Source organism: Cynocephalus volans, chromosome 6, assembly GCF_027409185.1.
Source record: "Cynocephalus volans isolate mCynVol1 chromosome 6, mCynVol1.pri, whole genome shotgun sequence".
Taxonomy (NCBI): Eukaryota; Metazoa; Chordata; class Mammalia; order Dermoptera; family Cynocephalidae; genus Cynocephalus; species Cynocephalus volans.
In genome coordinates this window covers 148,390,527-148,412,495 of record NC_084465.1, presented here as the reverse complement: position 1 = coordinate 148,412,495, position 21,969 = coordinate 148,390,527, and the positions used below count along the sequence as shown (strand labels likewise).

The 21,969-nt window shown below is 34.1% G+C and overlaps 1 protein-coding gene across 13 annotated transcripts in view; it reads left to right on the top strand.

The window, feature by feature from the left end:
- The window catches only part of ZNF438 (zinc finger protein 438), a 186,929-nt gene that overhangs the window by 131,395 nt on the left and 33,565 nt on the right, over nucleotides 1-21,969 (top strand). For 11 of the 13 annotated variants that reach the window (XM_063100637.1, XM_063100631.1, XM_063100636.1 and 8 more), the window contains one exon: nucleotides 12,205-12,366. The exons of the other annotated variants lie outside the window; for them this stretch is intronic. The gene's annotated coding sequence lies outside the window, so the exon portion shown is untranslated. The remainder of the gene's footprint in view (nucleotides 1-12,204; nucleotides 12,367-21,969) is intronic. 13 annotated transcript variants of the gene reach the window in all.

Below are 21,969 nucleotides of genomic sequence, written 5' to 3'. Positions count from 1 at the left end.
CATTGTATTGGAGGTTTAACCAGGACAATTTGACAAGACAAAGAAATAAAAGACAATCTAGATTGGGAAAGAAAGAAGTAAAATTTTCTCTATTTGTAGATGACATGTAAAAAAAAATCATAAGGAATCCACTAAAAAACTGTTAGAAATAGTAAATGAGTTCAGTAAGATTGAAAGATACAAGAATAGTATAAATATCAATTGGATTTGAATATACCAGCAATGGACAATCCAAAAAATGAACTTAAGAAAAAAAATATATCTACAATAGCATCGAAAAGAATAAACACTCAGGAATAAGTTTAACAAAAGAACTGCAAGACTTGTATAGCCAAAACTAAAAAAACATTGTGAGAAATTAAAGACTTATATAAATGGAAATGTTCTTAAATTGGAAGACAACATTAAGAAGGCAGTATTCCCCAAACTGATCTACAGATCCAATGCAATCTCTATGAAAATCACAGCTGCCTCTTTTTTGTAGAAATTGACAAGCTGATACTAAAATTCAGCTGGAAATGCAAAGGATCCATAACGGTCTTGAAAAAGAAGAATTTGGAAGACTCACTTCTCAATTTCAAGACTTAATGCAAAGCTACAATAAATGAGACAATGTGGTAATGTCATAAGGATAGAAATGTAGACCAAAGGAATAGAATTGAGAGTCCAAAAATAAACACATTTATGGTACACTGATTTTCAAAAAAAGGTGCCAAGACAGTTCAATGGTGAAAGAATGGCCTTTTCAACCAGTGGTCCTGGGAAAACTGAATATCCACATGCAAAGGAATAAAAGAGAACCCCTACATCACATAATAAGTGAAAACTTACTCAAAATAGTTTAAAGACCTAAATGTGAAAGATAAAACTATATAAAACTCTTAGATGAAAACATAGGCTGAAACCTTTTTAGATTGTCACCAAAAGCACAGCAACAAAAGAAAATGGGTAAGTTGGACTTCACCAAAATTAAAAACTTTTGTGCTTCAAAGGACACCATCAAGAAGATGAAAAGACAGCCCACAGGATGGGAAAAAATATTTGCAAATGATATACCTGTTAAGGGACTTGTATCCAGTATAAAGAACTCTTACAACTCAACAACTTAAAGAAATATAACCAATTCTTAAAATGGGCAAAGGAATTGAATAGATATTTTTCCAAAGAAGATGTAAAAATTGCCAATGAGCACCTGAAAAGATGCTCTACATCACTAGTCATTAGCAAATAGCCACAATGAGATACCACTTCACACCTATTGGGATGGCTGTGATCAAAAAATGGACAAAAACAAGTCTTAGTGAGAATATATAGAAATTGAGAACCTCATACATTATTGGTGGGAAGGTAAATGAAAAAACTTGTTTGGAAAACAGTGTGGTAGTTCCTCAAAGGGTTAAACATAGAATTACACTATGACCCAAACTATACCTATGAGTTGACTTTAAAATATTTGTGGAAAATGTGGAATTAAAAGATAAAAATAAAAAATATAAACTTCTCACCCTAAGCTCCATTAAGTTCAAGACACTTGTAAGCAATGATAGCAACCATTTAGTCGATCCCTAAAGAACTAAGGGTCCTGGGAATTTAACAATGTCCATACAGTCTTTTTTACATTATTAACTGAAGAAAAATGGATGTCCTTTAAAGATTTTTTAAGATTAGGAAACAAAAATAAGTCAGGAGCCAAATCAGAATTGTAAGGTGGATACGTAATTATTTCCCATTGAAACCCTTGTAAAATGAGAGGAATGAGCACGAGTATTATAGTGGTGAAGAAGAACTCTCTGGTGAAGCTTTCCTGGGTGTTTTTCTGCTAAAACTTTGGCTGACTTTCTAAGAACACTCTCACAATAAGCAGATGTTATTATTCTTTGGCCCTTCAGTAAATCAACAAGCAAAATATCTTGAGCATCCCAAAAAACTGTTACCTTGACATTTGCTCTTGTCCAGTCCTCTTTTGCTTTGACTGGAGCACTTCCAATCTGATGGTGACTATGGCTTTGACTGTGGATTGGTTTGTCTTCAGGATCATATTGGTACAGCTATGTTTCACCTCCTGTTTCAATTCTTTGAAGAAATATTTCAGGATCTGGATCCCACTTGTTTAAAATTTCCATTGAAATCTCTGCTTTTGTCTGCAGCTGATCAGGGCACAACAATTTTGGACCATACAGTGGAAAGTTTGCTCTACTTTAATTTTCCAGTCAGAATTGTGTAGGCTGAACCAACTGAGATGTCTGTAGTATTGGCTCTTGTTTCTGCTGTTGTCAGTCCTCTTCAATTAGGGCATGATCACGATTTTTTCCTTGCAAATTGATATTGATGATCTGCCACTATGGTCTTTATCTTCAGCATTATCTCATCCCTTCTTAAAACAAGTTATCCATTTGTAAATGGCTGATTTCTTTGGGGCAGTGCCCCATAAACTTTTCAAAAAGAATCAGTGATTTCATCGATGACTTTTTTGGCTCATGCCTCACTATCAATTTGATGTTTATTCTTGCTTCAAGTTTAGAAGAATTCATATTACTCTGATAGGGGTTCTTTTCAAACTGATGTCTCTTCCTTCTTATTGCCTCAGACTAGATCCTGTTCAGACATGTTATAACAAGTTAGTACAAGTTTATTTTGGTGCAAAAATTTTTGCAATTTATGCATAGTTTTTTCATAACATGCATTTTCCATGAACATTTTAAAGATCCGTTGAATATGGGATATACCTGTTCCATTCCTAGGTAAAACACTTTAAAAGGGTGAATTTTATATGTGAATTATATCACAAATATAAATAAATAAGTATTAACTGAAATCCTCTTGCTGTAACTGTGCCAAATGCTTTGGGTATCATGTGAACACAAAGGGATGTGAACCCCATTCTTCTAGAGCTTTTCTGTTAGGAATACTAGGCATTATGCAAGTAAAATTACAGTTGTGGTAGGTACTATGAAGGAAGTATACAGAGAGCACTGATACTGTTAACAGGAGTATCTGAACCAGACAAAATCAGGGACACTTCTCCTAAGGAGGTGATTTTAGCTTCAGATCCGAAGGATGAATCCAAGTTATCAAGGCAAAAGGGGAGAAGAAAAGAAACATTACAGGGAAGGGGGAGCTAACATGTATAAAGACTCTATTGAGAGAGCCACAATATGTTCAGGAAACAAGGAAGGCTAGTGTGGCTGGGACACAGAAAGTGAGGGGCAAGGAGTACAGAATGGAACTGAGAAGCAGGTCTTTTGTTGTTGTTGTTGTTGTTGTTGTTGTTGGCGGCAAGTAGCTCTTTCTTACCAAGGCAGTCACACGTAATATAGAATTATGTTATTTACTGTAGCAAATATTTTGGAAAAGTACAAATTTCAGAAAATTAGACAAACTTTTTTATATTTGCCAGTGGGTTTTGCTCTGGGAGTCCCTTCTGTCCTAGTCTACATCCTCAGTGTCTTATAATGTGCTTGGTCTTACTGATGATCCCCAATGCTGTAGAGATCATCTGTCATTTAAGTTTCCTCATTTTGATGTAAGTAATGAAAATAGACTCAAAAAAGTTTCTGGCAAGTAAGTACCTTCCAACGAGGAATATCTGAAATGAATTCAATTTTAGCAATTTCTTATTTCCGTGGCCAGCCAAAGTCCTAAAATGTCAAGTTCTTCAGTCATGTTTTTATTCTGCAGTTATGTATAAGCGATAGTTTTTTTTTTTTTAAGTTCTAAAAGCCACTTCAGCAATTTAACACTACACTGACATAAATTTTAATTTGTACCCTAAAACATTTTTCAAATGACTCCTAAAGAGTTAATTATTGGTCATACAATTGGGTTTGCAATGCAAACTATGACTCACAGGCCAACTTGGGCCTGGTTTTGTATGACCTGCAAGCTAAGAATGGTTTTTCACATTTCTAAATTATTGAAAAAATGATAATATTATATTTTGTGACACATGAAAATGATATAAAATTTCATTTCAGTATCCATAAATAAAGTTTTATTTGAACATTATAAGTATCATTTATATTGTCTATTGCTGCCTTCATGCTGCAACAGTAGAGTGGAGTAGTTGTGACAGAGACCATAGGGCCCACCAAACTGAAAATATTTACTACTGGCACTTTACAGAAAAAGTTTTTCAATGCCTGCTTTATGGTGTTATTAGTTACGTTGGTTAAATGAATGAACTCATGCCTTTTTACACTATGTTTCTTTTACAAAATATGTACACTTGCATAAGAAATTATAAGACTTTAGTTAGCTATTTTTGTGGGCAGAAAACTTTTGTTTTAATTTAGAAAATGTATAATTTTGTACCTTGGTTAAAATTCTGTTGAAATTGGCATATGAATTCATGAATCGACTTAATTTAACTCTAGTAGATTACATAAGTACAGACATGCCAAAAACTATAAGTATTCACTAAAGATTATTAAGATTTGGATTTCTCTCAAGAATTGTCGAGACGAGAGTCAGTCTGTGTGTGTAGACTGTGTATATGTGTGTGTCAAAGGATATTTGCCACCCTATAATTTTTTTTAAAAGATTCTTGAAATATAATGAATTCTGAAACAATCTGTTAATAAGATGAATTTTTCAGGGATAACATACGTTAGGAGTATATAATATACTCTGTTTTAGAAATTACTTGTGGTTATTTTTTTAAAGCCAAAGGGCTTTTGACTCAGAGCCTAATATTTTAAAAGGTAGCCAAAACTCTGGGAGCTTTTGACAATTGTGTTTGGAGAACATATGCTTTAATTTTGTCATACCGATCCTTTAGGCTGTTACCTTTTCTTCTCTCCTTTGCTATTTTTAACTGTAATGTTGGTCTTTTTTATTTGGTTGGTTACATAATCTTTATTTAGGACCAATTTTTGCCCTAGAATATCTATAAAATCTTGTAACTCCTTTTGTTTAGGTTTATATCTTTTAAAGTAGATTCATCAAGTGCTTTTGAAAGACTTCTCTCCAAGGCCCTAGAGTTATTGGGAACAAGATAGATTTGGTCCCTGTCCTTATAGTGTTTTGATTTTGTTGGGAAAGATAGACATTAAATTAATCTAAGTATAATCAGTGTTGGGAAAGGAGAATTAAATTGTACAGAGGGAACATAGAAAAACAAGACTTTAAAATCTGGGGAAGGCAGAGAATATTATTACTTTGGATTTTTTTTTTTTTTTTTTTTTTTTTTTAGTTTTTTGCTAATTTTGAAAGTTCATTCTTAACTAAAAGTCTATTACTGAGTTAAATTATTTTGAGTTTAGAAAAAGTATTGAAACAAGAATTTTAAGAAATTATATATAATGTCCCTGTTATCAATACAGGCACAATCTACTGAATTACTATGTTAGATGATAAATGGATAGACCTTGTGCATTTGATTTTGCCAGCAAAGTGTTTATTGAGTATAATGGTCATCATGAACTTGGAATGAGGAAAATACAAAAAGTGAAAAAAGACTACCATTTAGTTTGTTAATTACTACTTGAAAATCAAAATACCTATTTGTCCTTCTTAAACAGAAATGTGTTTTTAAAGTAGGCTCTAACTCAAGTTTCCCCCCTTTTAGAACAGTTATTTACTGTTTTTAATACAAAACCAGATGATTATGTAGTTATATACATTATGTAGTTATATATTATATAGTTATATATAAACAGTATTATGTATGTATGTGTATATATGTATGTACACATACACATATGCACACACATATATTACACAAAGGAAAAGGGAAAGTGCCACCAACCCAAGCCCCAGAAGTAACCACTTCTGACAATTTGGTGTTTCTCTGTGGGAATACAACTTTTTTTTCCTTTCTTTTGAAAACAAATGAAATCAGAACATACTCACTGTTCCACAACTTGCTTCACTTAAGATTATTTCATGGACACCTTTCCCTCCCAGTGTTTATTGAGAACCTCCTGTCTCTCTAGATCTACTTCATTCTTCTTATTTTTATTGTTGATAATGTTGTTTTAAGTTGTACATACATGAGACAAGACATTCAAAAGGTTTACAAAAGAGTACAGTGGAAATTCAGTTTCCCTCCCAAATTCTCTCCTTTCCAGACACTACAACTTTTAGCAGCTTCTTGTCTTTTGAAATCATCCTTTTATTTGTATACGTCTTTACTAGGGTAAACTAAAATTATGCTCCCACTCAAGTCATTCATAAGGAAACCAAATGCATAGTGAATTTATAGCAGCAACCAATTGATTTTTAATACTGGTGTTTAAGATTGTATACCATAATGAGAAAATATTACCCATTAGTTGTATTTCACTTTCAGGTTTCATGCCGTGTGATTGTTAGAAGATACAATCTGCAGGTGAAGAATCTTTTTCAGCATTTTAGATCTTTAAAGTGTAACTGAATGTTCCAGAAAAAAACCCACAAGGCCCTGTGTGCCCCAGAGCACTGCTTCTCACCTGCCCTTACCCACATCTGCTTGTCTCACTATCAGCATTGTGAGCACAGACCCAGGTCTTTGGGAGCCCAAGAATAAATGGCCTTGCTGCTTTAATCTCAAAGCCAATTTCGGGGTTTATAGCTAATCTCTATGAAGCCATATTTTAAACTGAAACCACTTGGGTTAACTTTATTTCCTCAACTCAATTTGATAGTGTCAGAGCCTGGGGGGACGGGGGGGCACAGGGCAGAGGGCAGCAGTGCCAGGGTGGTGATAAATTGAAGGGATGTGGGGAATCTCCTCTGCCAGAACCAGCCTGGAGCTAAGTTATTCACTGAAGCACTTTCTCTGTCATACTGGGCCTTTTGTTAGCTGCTAATATTAAGGTAGCCCTGTGAACAAAGATTACCTGGAATCTTCCTGCTCACCAGATAAACTCACCAGAGAACATGGGGTGATACGTCTTTGGAGGATACAGCAAGAAATGAACCAAATCCAGTCTTCAGAGTGGCTGTGTTGATAGCATACAGCCTGAAGAGCCCTAGGCTAGTACTTCCTGTTTATAAGTAGTATTTACTTTTGTACAAAATATGTTCCTTAAAAAAATACACAGAAATACAATGTGTAAAAGTAAAAAAATAGCCATGTACTATATAAGATATTCCATTACCAGAAAACCCATAAAACATTATACAATTCCCTAATATATCATTCTTTTTTTGACATACATATGTCTAGTATAAATATTATATACTTTGTAAATATTCTTTAATTTTATCATTTTCTTTCACAGTTGACCACATAATGCCTAGCTTAAGACCAGCGAGCTTCCAACAAAGGTTAGAGATTTGCCACTTAAAATATCCTGAATGATTGCCATTTTTGCCTGAATTTACATTGTTTACAAAACCTGTGCTTCTTATCACTAGTATAATCACATTTACTTTTTAAAAATTCTGGTAAAAAACAAGTAACATAAAATTTACCATCTTTACCATTATTAAGTGTGTAGTTCAGTAGTCTAAGTATATTCACATTGTTGTGCAACCATACTCTTGAATTTTTTCATCTTATAAAACTGAAACACATCAAACAACAGCTCCTTGTTTCCTCCTGCCCCAGCCTCTGGAAACCACCATTTTACATAATGTTTCTGTGAATTTGACTGCTCTACATACCTCATATAAGTGGAATCATACAATATTTGTCTTTTTTGTGACTGGCTTATTTCACTTAGCATAATGTCCTCAAGGTTCATCCATGTTGTAGCACGTGTCAGAATTTCCTTCCTTTATAAGGCTGAATAGCATTCGGTTTTATGTGTATATCATATTTTGTTTATCCATTCATCTGTAGATGGAACACTTGGGTTGCTTTACCAGTTGGCTATTGTGAATAATCACAGTAATAAGCTATGAACAGGGGTGTGCATCTATATCTTTGAGATCTTGCTCTCAATTCTTTTGGATATATATTCACAGATAGAATTGCTGGATGATCATATAGTAATGTCATTTTTCATTTTTTGAGGAACCACCATACTGCTTTCTATAGTGGCTGCACCATTTTACATTTCTACCAACAATGGACAAGGATTCCAATTTCTCTATATCTTTGCCAAAACTTGTTATTTTCTGTTGTTTTAATAATAGCCATCCTAAAGAGTATGAGGTGATATCTCATTGTAGTTTTGATTTGCATTTTCCTATGATTATTGATACTGAATATCTTTTAATATGCTTGTTGGCCATATCATCTTAATAGGAGAAATGTCTATTCAAGTTATTTGCCTATTTTAAATTGAGTTGTTTTTTGTTGTTGAGTCATGGGAGTTCTTCATATATTCTGGATATTAATCCCTCATCATATATATGACTACATAATACTTGGAAGTATTTTTTTTCCATTCCATAGGTTGCCTTTTTACTCTGTTGATTGTGTCCTTTCATGCACAAAAGTTTTTAATTTCAATATCCAATTTATCTATTTTTACTTTTGTTACCTGTATTTTTGGTGTCATATCACTCACATTTACTTTTAATCTTTTCATCTCCACTAACTTTTTTAAATAATAAGGACAAAATGTAATGAAATATTTAAATAATTCTAAAACGACTGTTGCATGGACAAAAATGGCTACCTCTTGAAAGTGAACTTTTGACGGGCAAGGCAGTACCATCATGCACTAGACTGAAATGTTGCTTCATCAGCTAATGTGAAATTTACATATTTTAAAATACAAAATGCACTTTGAGATGTGGATCTATAAAGAAATAGGTTGTGAGGAAAAGGTCAAATGTATGAAAACAAAAGATCAGGAAAACATTCCTAGTCTTATTGTTTTAGTTGGAATTCCTGTTTATCCTCAATAAACCATTGTAAAAATCCTTGCAAGAAAAAATGGCGTTCTATTTCCTTCTTCATTCTTATTTTTCTCATCTTTCCTATGTGATAATCCCTCATAATCAAGATCTCTAAACAAAGGAAGACAATTAGAAATTTTTATTCTATGGTCAACTGTCAAATTTAGAGAAGTAAAATTGCTCTTGAAGTATTTAACTTTATCCCAACTTAAATTTTACTCAACTATTGCAGTTGATCAGCAGCAGGACTATTTACACCAGTTACTAGTTATTGACTATCAGCAATGCACAGAAAGTTCTATAAGCATTTTCTAACTGAAGTAGAGTACAGGAAGAAAGTGCTTGAAAGGTTTTCTACATCTTCTGAGATATTTAAAGAAACTGGAATTTAAGTGATTCTTTTCTTCACATGCTATCTCTCCTTTTAAAGCAATGTTGCTGTTGTTCCTTTTTTCCTCCCACTTCCTTTTTCTTTATTTTGTGGTTGCTACTTATTCATCTTTCCCCTACTCATTAGTCCTGCACAGATGTTGATAGACCTTCTCCTTGTCTAATTTTCCTTCCCACCCACTCAAAATCATTCACTCTCCTCAGCCCCCATCTCTGTCCTCCAACATCTGTAAGGATTAAAGTGAGCCTACCAGAGACTATGTGGGTGTGATTTTGGTTCCAGGGCAAAAGAGAACACAGAGCAAATACTTCCCTTGTGCCAGATCAGGCAGCTTCCTCTCCCATCTGGTGCCCAGGCCAGGTATTGGTAAGGCGGTAGGAACCAGAACTAGCACAGGAAATCACTATGCTTTTATGTTGCCTGTGGACCATCTTATCCTCCAAACACCTAAAGCAGTTTGGTTCTTAAAAACTTATGGAGAAAGGAACTTCTGAGATAATTTCCCCCTGTATTTTCTCTTAGATTTAAATAGATAGTAATGGTTATTCTTCCGATGTGAAGTTTTTCTTCTTAAATAAAGGTTTGTACCAAATGTAGCATTTTCTGCAAAGAGTCTATATATGCTTTTTTTATTACATTAAACTTTCCAGTTAAGCTTTAGGTGAATGAAAATTCAGGTTTTTGAGTGTTTACTTTGTTCTACTAGTCCTCTGGTAAACCATTTTGCTCTATGTAAGGGTGCAGTAATTTTATTTGAGTAGTTTTATTCATTAACAAGAGGTACCAAAATAAATTTAGCTAGGGTCGTAGTGTTTAATTTAATAGTATTATGATAATAACTACTATAATTAGTTTCATATTTGCCTTCCTTCCCAGAGGACAAGATTTTTTTAGTTTTTGATGCCTACTTAAGGCATGAAAATGACAGCGAAATTAATGTCATGACCTTTATAGCCTGTTTATGGTTTTTCCATGTTGTACCCTAAAGGATTTAGGAGTGGTGTACGTCTAAAATAAGCCAGTTAGTACAGACAAGTTAAAAATTGGGTTAATTGGGTTCACCTGATCCTCAGCTGGTACCATCTCAGTTAAGACATCATTTTATATTAGGCGAAGGAGCATGATTTTTAGACTATAAAATTATTTTAAAACTACACCTGTATGTTCTATAATGTCTTAAAAGGAAAAAAAAAAATTCTAAAAGGCTACTTTTTCAGATATGTTGGATTTTTTTCCTCTCTATTATTTTATCTGGTGTGTCTTTTTTAATCGAGAAATCAATTTGTCTTGTCATTTTCATAGCAAGAATGTGCTGATACCAATTAGTGGGTCATGGTCCATGAGCACTAATACTCACTTCCTTTTGGGGTTGGGCAGTAACATTTTCTCTTACAACTGACTCTCCCTTTTCCAGTTTGTCAGTGGGACTTCCCATAAAGAGTTGTCCTAAATCCTTGAGATGTGGTGTTGGTTTTCATTTTATTGTCAGGATTTGTATATTAAAACAAAATACAACGTTTGCATATTCAACTAAAATTTAGAAAAATATGTAGGCATGTTAGAATTTTTAAAGCTTTTGGGTAGTTGATTGAAAAATCCCTGTAGCGATTTTTGTGAGTAGTGGTTTTGAGGCAGTTTCATACATTGTTCGTTAAATTGGTACAACTTCTTTGAATGACAATTTAGCAATATCCATAAAAATTTTGAATCAACCTAGAAATTTCTTAATGTGATTTTGTCTTCCAGATAGACTTCCACATGTTAGTAAAAGTGTATGTATAAGGATGCACACTGCAGCTTTCTAAGAGCAAAAAGCTGAAAACAATCCAGTTGTCAGTCAGTGGGTTAATAAACAGTGGTTCCATGCAGTGAAATGCAGCCTTTAAAAAGAATGAAGAGGATTGATAAGTGCTAATATGGAGAGTTCTCAAAAATACGTTACATGAAAAAAAAGCAACATGTGCATAATATGCTTCAACTTGGGGAAAAGGGGATAGAGCATATTTCTACACATTAGCTATTAACTATTTCTGAAATGATATCCACAAAAGTGTGAAGAGTAGTCACTTCTGAGGAAGGGGATTAGGGGAATAGAAGGAGAGGGAGGCTTAGTTTTCACAGTATTCCTTTTTTTTTTTTTTTTTTTTTTTTAGTGTATGGACTTTTTCTTTTGTGCTGAGCTTCTATTTGTTTAACTAAAATACAAACCATGTTAAAAAAAATAGTTTTTGAAGACTCAGTGCAAGAAAATGCTTACTATATAAAGCAGAATAAAAATAATACATGCACTATGATTACTTATTACAAAAACCAAAATAAGCAAACCAAAAAAGCATAGGAAAGAAATTAGGAGACAATATACCAAAATATTAATAGTATTTATGTTACAGTATTGGGATTGTGGATGTTTTTTCTTTTTTACAATTCAGTTATAAGGTAATATTTTATTAGTGGAAAATATAAAAAGCATCAGGGTCTCTCTAATTCTAAAATGCCATGATAGGTGTTTTAAATATTATGTATTAATTATCTAAATATTACCTCAGTTGTGGGTTAATTTTTCAAAAATGTTTTTATATTATTATAATGTAAAGTAATAGACATTTTTTGTAAAATTAAAGAAAAGCAATTCCAGAATGTTTTCTTCTAACCTCATAACTTTGTCCTCCACTCCTTTTTCATGCTTGCTAATTTTTATTTAGCTTCTCCCATATTGGAAATAATGATTTTATGATAACCTTAAGTGTTAGACAAAAGCCACTGGGAGCAAAGAATTTTTAAAGTGTAGGTGATGCTGAAAAGGTAAGTTTGATTAGAGTGCTTCAGGGAAAAGATGAAAGTTTAAATTCTTTTAAAACAGGAAGGATCATCACCAGATCATTTATTAAGCAGAAGTTTACACACTCACAAGCATGGATGGGTGAAGTTAGCAGGAAATGGAGCAGAGAAGTATTTTTTGTTTTTCTGGGGGTTTTTTTGGGGGGGGGGTTAAATTAAATAGTCATTGTAAAGCTAATAGATGGGATTTTGATTTAATGCAGAAACTGTAGAAAAGGAAAAAGACAAAGGTGACAACAGAGCTGAGAGAGAAATGAATTTTGAGTCAGAATGGAAGAGAGAAAAGAGATGGAAAGAGACTTGTTGAAAATACACCTATTGGTCTGTGGCAGTGAAACCAGAACTCACATGATACTTGGCAGCAGGTAAGATTCAAGAGAGAAAAGGAATGTGAGGAATCCAAAATGATCTTAAAATTATATAAATTTTCTGTAAACTTGCTTACTTTAAAGATTATTTCATCACTGAATATAGATAAGAGAAGAGCAAAAATAATGGGAATGTGATCATTTTGAAAGTAATGAATTCAATCCAAACTGATTGAAGCACTGCCACCCAGACTGATTGAAGGGAACAAAACATTGAACAGTTTCACAATATGTATCTATATCATGGAGGTATAAATGATAATCTCTGTATTTTATGGTATTTATTTTGCTGCTGAGTGTCATTTATTACCAAATGATGCCATTCTTTTTTGAAATGCTTTTATCTTCATCGTGATGGTAACCTCACTGGCCTGAATGATTTCTTCATTCTGTCAGCATTGGGAATCAGGCTGGAAATTCTCTTTGATGTAGAAAGAAACAAATATTTTTCTTACATCTTAGACATTTAAACAAATAAGAAATGGAAGGATGCCTATTTGTTAAAACTTGCTAAATCTTAGGTCTTTTTAGACTTAATTAAAATGCAGCAAGGTCTTTAACAGGAAAGCATTGTCAATGTATTGCATTTATAGATAATATTGGAAATCATTGTTTCCAAAGACTTATTATCTGCAGGTGATGAAACCTAAAACAATGTTTATGTATCTGAAAAGTCCCTAAGCTTGACACTAGATAAACTCAAGAGACTAGGACATTTTTATATTTACATAAAATAATTTTTAAATCAAAGGAAATTTATACTAAGTCAATTATCTGTCACTTTTCATTATGGAAGAGTATAGTAATGGCAAAATTAATAAGACATTCCTTCAAATTTTAAAAATCACTGATTGAACTCAATTGAAACACTGGAAGATAAAGATAAGGAATTTTTCCAGAGCAAAGAAGAAAAGAGAGTAAACATACGAAAGGAAAAAAATATATAAAAATGTGTAACCATCCATGGAGGGTAAACATCTGAACAGTAGGAATTCAAGGGGAAAAAAAAAAAGATCAGAGAAAAGTAAATGAAGAAATCTCAGAAAAATAATTGAAGAAAATATTCCAGGAACTCAAATGCCCAACTTCCCAGATTGAAAGACCCACCAAACATCAATAGATACTGCCAAAAACTGAACAATCAAGAGTAAGATTATAAGCATGCTATTGACAAATATGGAGATATAAATACTGTACGGGAAGAATCAGGTCTAAGAATTAAAAGTGAATGTCTCTAAGGAAGAGGACACGATGACTGCATTTTTGAAATAATAAGCTGGATAGAAATATTTAACATAACTTTGATTTTTAAAAGTTTTAATTAAAAAGAGAAAGGTAAAATATTCTAGCTGCATCAGAGAATAGATTAGAAAGATATAAAACTAGAGGCAGGAAGACAATATAAGAGGCTCTTGTAATAAAGGCAAGAAGCAACAAGGACCTAACCTAAGGCAGTAATGGTGGGGATAGAGCTGAGTCAATGGCATTGAAAAACACTTCAGGGGATGAGCATATTTGGAGGCAGGGGCTGCATTTGGTTTGGAGGTAGCCACGTAGAGATGTGTAGTAAGCAGAGAAAATTTCACCCTGGAACCTGGGAACTAGAAATGTAAATTTACAGTTTTAATTAGAGCCATAAGAGTTGGAAGAAAATTTATAGAAAACCTGTGAAGGAAAAATAAATAAGTGTCTAGGTTAGAACATATTTTCCTGAATAGATTTTTACTGAGGTAGAAAAATGCCCTCACAAACATTACTAACCTACCTAGTCCAATCATAAATGCAACACGTTAAGGAACAAAAGTATATATATGTGATACACTTTACAAGGGTAAATGATTACATCTTTGAATTGAAAATAATGTTGTTTGTACTTTTAAGTATGTTCCAGTATATTTCTTTAAAAAAAACAACGCCAAAGATAGTAAACATTTCTTTTCTTTTGAAAGAATCCTGGAAAACTTTATTAACGTATATGAAACCCTGTTTTCTGAAGTGTTTTTTTTTTTTACAAAGTATTTTCAATGTATAGTATCTAGTATAATCTTTTCTTCAACCAGATGAGTTAAGTATTATTATCTCTCCTTTCCTAAATTGCCAAAACTGAAACAGAAAAAAAGACTAAATAACTTGTCCAAGGTCACACAGTAAGAGGTTTCAGTTAAAAAAACTTACATTTCCCGACTCAGTTCATTGATCCTTCCACAACTTTTTAGCTTATTGCATACTTGAGATTGAGCTGGAACATGATCCTGAAACATGAAAAGGTCAGTCTAGTTTTTTAGGGTTTTGGGTTTGGGGACCAGTCTGAGCTTCCACAGAAACCCCCTTAACAACAGGTCTGAAAAATTAGGGAAAATAGGACTACCAATGTTTTCCCAACTCTACATACAATAGGAAATGCTTTGAAGGACTCTTAAACTAGTCCCCCCAGATTGGCTGTATAAGTATTTTACTCTGTCAGCGTCTGACATTTAGAAATATTTAGATTTAAAGAGGTACTTTTTTTTCTAGCTCATTAGCAGTATGTAGCCATTTAGAGAAGGAAGATTGCCAAATATTAACACATTATATTAATGGAAACATTAATTCGAACACTAAGAATTTACTAAATGGATCAAAATTTATTCTGTAGATTAATTTTTAGCTTCTGTAATCCTTTAGTATCAATTTGAGAATTTCTATTTATTTCTTAAATAGGACAGATTGAGATGGGAATAAGCATTTATTACAACTGAGCAAATAATGAATACTATTATTAGTAGGGATTTATGTATGTAAGCTTCTATTTATTTTAACAACATTGAGCCTTAAGGTATTTGAGTCTTCTTGATTTTGAGAAATATGAATTGCTTCATTGCTTAGAACAGGTAGTTTTTTTTACTTCAATGAGATAGGTGTCTCTACTTTGGAGAACAGGCAATTGTTTATAAAGTTAAACATACAGTTAATATACCACCCAGCAATTCCAATCCTAAGTTTTTACCCAAGAAATATGAAAACATTTATCTACACAAGAACTTGAACACAAATACTTATAGCAACTTTATTTATAATAAGCAAAACTTGGCAAAAACTCAAATGCCAATCAGTGGGTGAATGGATAAACAAATTGTGTTATATTCATATGATGGAATGAATACCATTCAGCAACAGAGAGATCTACTGATGCAGAAAGGAATATATACTGTTTGATTTATATGAAATGATATGAAATTCTAGAACAAGTAAAAATCATTTTACCTGTAGTGTAAACTTATTTACGTGTAGTGACAGGAAGCATCAGTGATTGCCTGGGGCCAGGGGTGAGGGATGGGAATTGATTACAGAAGGGCACCAGAGAACTTTTTGAGGTAATGAGGGAATTTTTGAAGTGGTATATTTTCACTCGGGTGATTGTTTTAAAGTGTATTTGGATTTGTTTTTATCACGTGTGGTAAGGTGACAGACATGGAGACAACTGACTTTGAAAAAAAGTGTATTACTTACAGTTCCCAAGAGGAGGGGGCATACCATGCCACTCAGTGCCACATGGGGAAGTTCGGGGTCAGTCAGAAGGCAGAAGGAGCTAGAGGAAGGTATGGCCCAGAGCCTTTATTGTGGCTTTCCTGGGAAAGGCAGGCAGTGTAAACAGTTTAGGGTTGGCTAGTTTATATAATTCCAGTAGACTCTGGGCTATACGGTAAAATCACCCTGGGGTGATTTAGGCAAGGGAATATTGGCTTAATATTAGAGAGTTAGATAAAGGAGATGGTTGGGGGTAAGAGCTTTGGATAGTTTGGTTTGTGCATGAAAGGCACTCTCACAGGAGAGTCATTTTGCTATCTCTAGGAATTAGCTAGCCCTGGGAAGGGTAGTCTCTTCCTTGCTAGCAAAACCCCCAAGATGTCAAAGCATCATAAAATATAGGGAGAAAAACAAAAATACATAATTAATTCAGTGATTACTACACAGGAGTATACATTTGTCAAAATTCATCTAAGTATACACTTAAAATGGGGTGCATTTTGTTGTATGTAAATTATACTTTAATAAAGTTTACTTGAAAAGTTAAACAAAATAGTGAAATATAATGGGCACATAAAATTGTTTAAAACAGGTCAGAAAAGTTGTCAAGTGCATTAAAATTTTTTTAATTTTTATTTTTTTTATTATTAGCATATTCATTAGTACAAATCATAATATTTCTTTATGCCCTTTACCCAACCCATCACTCCTCAAACCACCCCCGTACCCTCCCCATAGTATCCAATTCTCTTGAGAGAATTGTTGTGGTGGTTTCTTTCTTTCTTTCTTTCTTTCTTTCTTTCTTTCTTTCTTTCTTTCTTTCTTTCTTTCTTTCTTTCTTTCTTTCTTTCTTTCTTTCTCTCTCTCTCTCTCTCTCTCTCTTCCTTCCTTCCTTCCTTCCTTCCTTCCTTCCTTCCTTCTCTCTCTCTCCTTCCTTCCTTCCTTCCTTCCTCCCTCCCTCCCTCCCTCCCTCTCTTTATCTGGTTTATTTCATTTAACATAATTTTCTCCAGACTCATCCATGTTGCTGCAAATGGCAGAATTTCATTCTTTTTTATGCTGAGTAGTACTCCATTTTATATACATACCACATTTTCCTTATCCAGTCATCCGTCAATGGACATTTAAGTCGGTACCATATTTTGACTATTGTAAATAGAGCTGCGATGCATGTGGGAGTGCAGGTATCCCTTCAACATGATGATTGCCATTCCTTTGGATATATACCCAGTAGTGGGATTGCTGGATCATATGGTAGTTCAATCTGTAGTTGTTTGAGGAACCTCCATACTGTTTTCCATAATGTCTGTGCTAAACTGTGGTCCCATTAGCAGTGTAGAAGAGTTCCCCTTTCCCCACATCCTCATCAGCATTTGTTTTTCTCAGTCTTTTTAATACTGGCCAGTCTAACTGCAGTGAGATGATATCTCAATGTGGTTTTGATTTGCATTTCTCTGCTGACTAGTGATGTTGAACATTTTTTCATGTACCCGTTGGCCATTTCTATGTCTTCCTTTGAAAAATGTCTGTTCAGCTCCTTTGCCCATTTCTTAATTGGATTATTTGGTTTTTTACTGTATAGTTTTTTGAGTTCTTTATATATTCTGGATATTAATCCCTTATCAGATATATAGTTTGCATATATTTTCTCTGTCTGTTGGTTGTCTTTTCACTATGTTGATTGTTTCCTTTGCTGTGCAGAAGCTTTTTAATTTGATGTAATCCCATTTGTTTATTTTTTCTTTAGTTGCTTGTGCTTTTGGGGTCTTATTCATAGTCTTTGCCTAGTCCTACTTCCTGGAGTGTTTCCTCTATGTTTTCCTTTAGTAATTTTATGGTTTGGGGTCTTATATTTAAGTCTTTAATCCATCTTAAGTTGATTTTGGTATTGGTGAGAGGTACAGGTCCTTCTTCTGCATATGGATGTCCAGTTTTCCCAGCACCATTTATTTAAGAGACAGTCTTTTCCCCAGTGTATGTTCTTGTTGCCTTTGTCAAAGATCAGTTGGCTGTAAGTTCCTGGGTTCATTCCTGGGTTTTCTATTCTGTTCCATTGGCCCAAGTGTCTGTTTTTATGCTAGTACCATGCTGTTTGGGTTACAATAGCTTCCTAATATAATTTGAAGTCAGGTAGTGTTATGCCTCCAGCTTTATTTTTTTTTTGCTCAGGATTTCTTTGACTATTTGGGGCCTTTTTCTTGTTCCATATGAATGTTAGGATTTCTTTTTCAATTTCTGTGAAGAATGTCATTGGTATTTTGATGGTTATTGCATTGCATCCTTAGATTGCTTTGGGTAGAATGGACATTTTCATGATGTTAATTCTTCCCATCTAAGAGCATGGTATGTTTTTCCACCTTTTTGTGTTCTCTTTAATTTCTTTCAGTAGTATTTTGTAGTTCTCATTGTAGAGATCTTTCACCTCCTTGGTTAAATTGATTCCTAGGTTTTTTTGTTTGTTTATTTTGAGAACTATTGTAAATAGTCTTGTTTCTTGATTTCTTTTTCTTCTAGTTATTAGAGTATAAAAATGCTACTGATTTGGGGATGTTGATTTTGTATCCTGAAACATTACTCAGATTGTTAATCAGCTCTAAAAGTGTTTTGGTAGAGTCTTTAGGTTTTTCTCTATATAAAATCATGTCTTGTGCAAACAGGGACAATTTGACTTCATCCTTTCCAATCTGTATTTCTTTCCCTTGCCTGATTGCTCTGGCTAGCACTTCCAATACTATGTTAAATAGGAGTGGTGAGAGTGGGCATCTTTGTCTTGTTCCTGATCTTAAGGAAAAGCTGAAAGCTTTTTTTCCAGGATGATATTAGTGATTGGTTTGTAATAAATGGCTTTTATTGTGTTGAGATATTTTCCTTCTAAACTTAATTTGCTGAGAGTCTTTGTCATGAAGGATGTTGAATTTTGTTGAATGCTCTTTCTGCATCTATTGAGATAATTGTATGGTTTTTGTCCTTGACTTTGTTGACGCAGTGTATCTCATTGACTTGCATATGTTGAACCATCCTTGCATCCTGGAATAAATCCCACTTGATCATGGTATATAATTTTTTTGATCAAACAATACCTGAGTATATAAAAGGCAAAGAGTAGTACTGAATACTTCAGAATTACTAGTTCGTCTAGGCAGTTCCTTTTTTCATTCTATGTGTCATGACCATTTTCATTTCCTTCATACAGCAAAAGAAATGTGGCTTTTTCAGTTATATGATGTCTGAGGTTATACAACCTTTCTGAGAACTTTCCTGTCACTTTCCTAAGGTATACTGTGTTTTTCTTATGGCTGAAATTTAAAAAACTTCAGCCAGATTCTGCTTCAACTTTTGTAGTGATGAAGTTCAGTACGTAGCATCCCATTTCATAGCCGGAGATCAGTAGTCAGAAGAAAGTTCTTTCTTTTTTTTTTTTTTTTTTGAATTTCTTTTTTTTTTTTTTTAATTTTATTTTGTCGATATACATTGTAGCTGATTATTGCTCCCCATCACCAAAACCTCCCTCCCTTCTCCCTCCCCCCCTCCCCCCCAACAATGTCCTTTCTGTTTGCTTGTTGTATCAACTTCAAATAATTGTGGTTGTTATATCTTCTTCCCCCCCCCCCCGGTTTGTGTGTGTGTGTGTGTGTATGTGTGTGTGTGAATTTATATATTAATTTTTAGCTCCCTCCAATAAGTGAGAACATGTGGTATTTCTCTTTCTGTGCCTGACTTGTTTCACTTAATATAATTCTCTCAAGGTCCATCCATGTTGTTGCAAATGGCAGTATTTCATTCGTTTTTATAGCTGAGTAGTATTCCATTGTGTAGATGTACCACATTTTCCGTATCCACTCATCTGATGATGGGCATTTGGGCTGGTTCCAACTCTTGGCTATTGTAAAGAGTGCTGCGATGAACATTGGGGAACAGGTATACCTTCGACTTGATGATTTCCATTCCTCTGGGTATATTCCCAGCAGTGGGATGGCTGGGTCGTATGGTAGATCTATTTGCAATTGTTTAAGGAACCTCCATACCATTTTCCATAGAGGCTGCACCATTTTGCAGTCCCACCAACAATGTATGAGAGTTCCTTTTTCTCCGCAGCCTCGCCAGCATTTATCGTTCATAGTCTTTTGGATTTTAGCCATCCTAACTGGGGTTAGATGGTATCTCAATGTGGTTTTGATTTGCATTTCCCGGATGCTGAGTGATGTTGAGCATTTTTTCATATGTCTGTTGGCCATTTGGATATCTTCCTTAGAGAAATGCCTACTTAGCTCTTTTGCCCATTTTTTAATCGGGTTGCTTGTTTTCTTCTTGTAAAGTTGTTTGAGTTCCTTATATATTCTGGATATTAATCCTTTGTCAGATGTATATTTTGCAAATATTTTCTCCCACTCTGTTGGTTGTCTTTTAACTCTGTTAATTGTTTCTTTTGCTGTGCAGAAGCTTTTTAGTTTGATATAATCCCATTTGTTTATTTTTCCTTTGGTTGCCCGTGCTTTTGGGGTCGTATTCATGAAGTCTGTGCCCAGTCCTATTTCCTGAAGTGTTTCTCCTATGTTTTCTTTAAGAAGTTTTATTGTTTCAGAGTGTATATTTAAATCCTTAATCCATTTTGAGTTGATTTTAGTATACGGTGAGAGGTATGGATCTAGTTTCATTCTCCTGCATATCGATATCCAGTTATCCCAGCACCACTTGCTGAAGAGGCAGTCCCTTCCCCAGTGTATAGGCTTGGTGCCTTTGTCAAAGATCAGATGGCAGTAAGTGTGTGGGTTGATTTCTGGATTCTCTATTCTATTCCATTGGTCAGTGTGTCTGTTTTTATGCCAGTACCATACTGTTTTGGTTATTATAGCTTTGTAGTATAGCTTAAAGTCACGATCAAGTGGGATTCATCCCAGGGATGCAAGGTTGGTTCAACATACGCAAATCAATAAATGTGATACACCATATTAATAAACTCAAACACAAGGACCATATGATCATCTCTATAGATGCTGAAAAAGCATTTGATAAAGTTCAGCACTCATTCATGACAAAGACCCTCTATAAGTTAGGTATAGAGGGAAAGTATCTCAACATAATTAAAGCCATATATGCCAAACCCACTGCCAATATCATCCTGAATGGGGAAAAGCTGAAAGCTTTTCCTTTAAGAACAGGCACTAGACAAGGATGCCCACTCTCACCACTCCTATTCAACATAGTGTTGGAAGTACTAGCCAGAGCAATCAGAGAAGAGAAGGAGATAAAGGGCATCCAGATTGGAAAAGATGAAGTCAAACTGTCCCTGTTTGCAGATGACATGATCCTATATATCGAACAGCCTAAAACCTCTACAAAAAAACTGTTGGAATTGATAAATGATTTCAGCACAGTAGCAGGATACAAAATCAACACACAAAAATCAGTAGCATTTCTTTTCTCCAATAGTGAACATGCAGAAGGAGAAATCAAGAAAGCCTGCCCATTTACAATAGCCACCAAAAAAATAAAATACTTAGGAATTGAGTTAACCAAGGAGGTGAAAAATCTCTATAATGAGAACTACAAACCACTGCTGAGAGAAATTAGAGAGGATACAAGAAGATGGAAAGATATTCCATGCTCTTGGATTGGAAGAATCAACATAGTGAAAATGTCCATACTACCCAAAGTGATATACAAATTCAATGCAATCCCCATCAAAATTCCAAAGACATTTTTCTCAGAAATGGAAAAAACTATTCAGACATTTATATGGAACAATAAAAGACCACGAATAGCCAAAGCAATGCTCAGCAAAAAAAAATAAAGCTGGAGGCATAAGAAAGTTCTTTCTTACATCTAATTGAAATTTGTCTCCTTGTAACTTTGTGTCCCTAACTGGTCCTAGTGCTGCCAACTAGAGTTACATAGGATTCCTGTAATCCTGCTTCCAAATAACAGCTCTTCAAGTATTTGAAGATAGCTATCATTTCACCCTGAATTCTTTTATTTATCAGATTCATTCCTTTCCCAACTTATCTAAATACTTTTCCCTGTTATTTCCCTGTTACTTTGCTCTTCCCATTCTTTGTTTCACTGATTTTCCTTTAATTCTAATATTCGGCACAA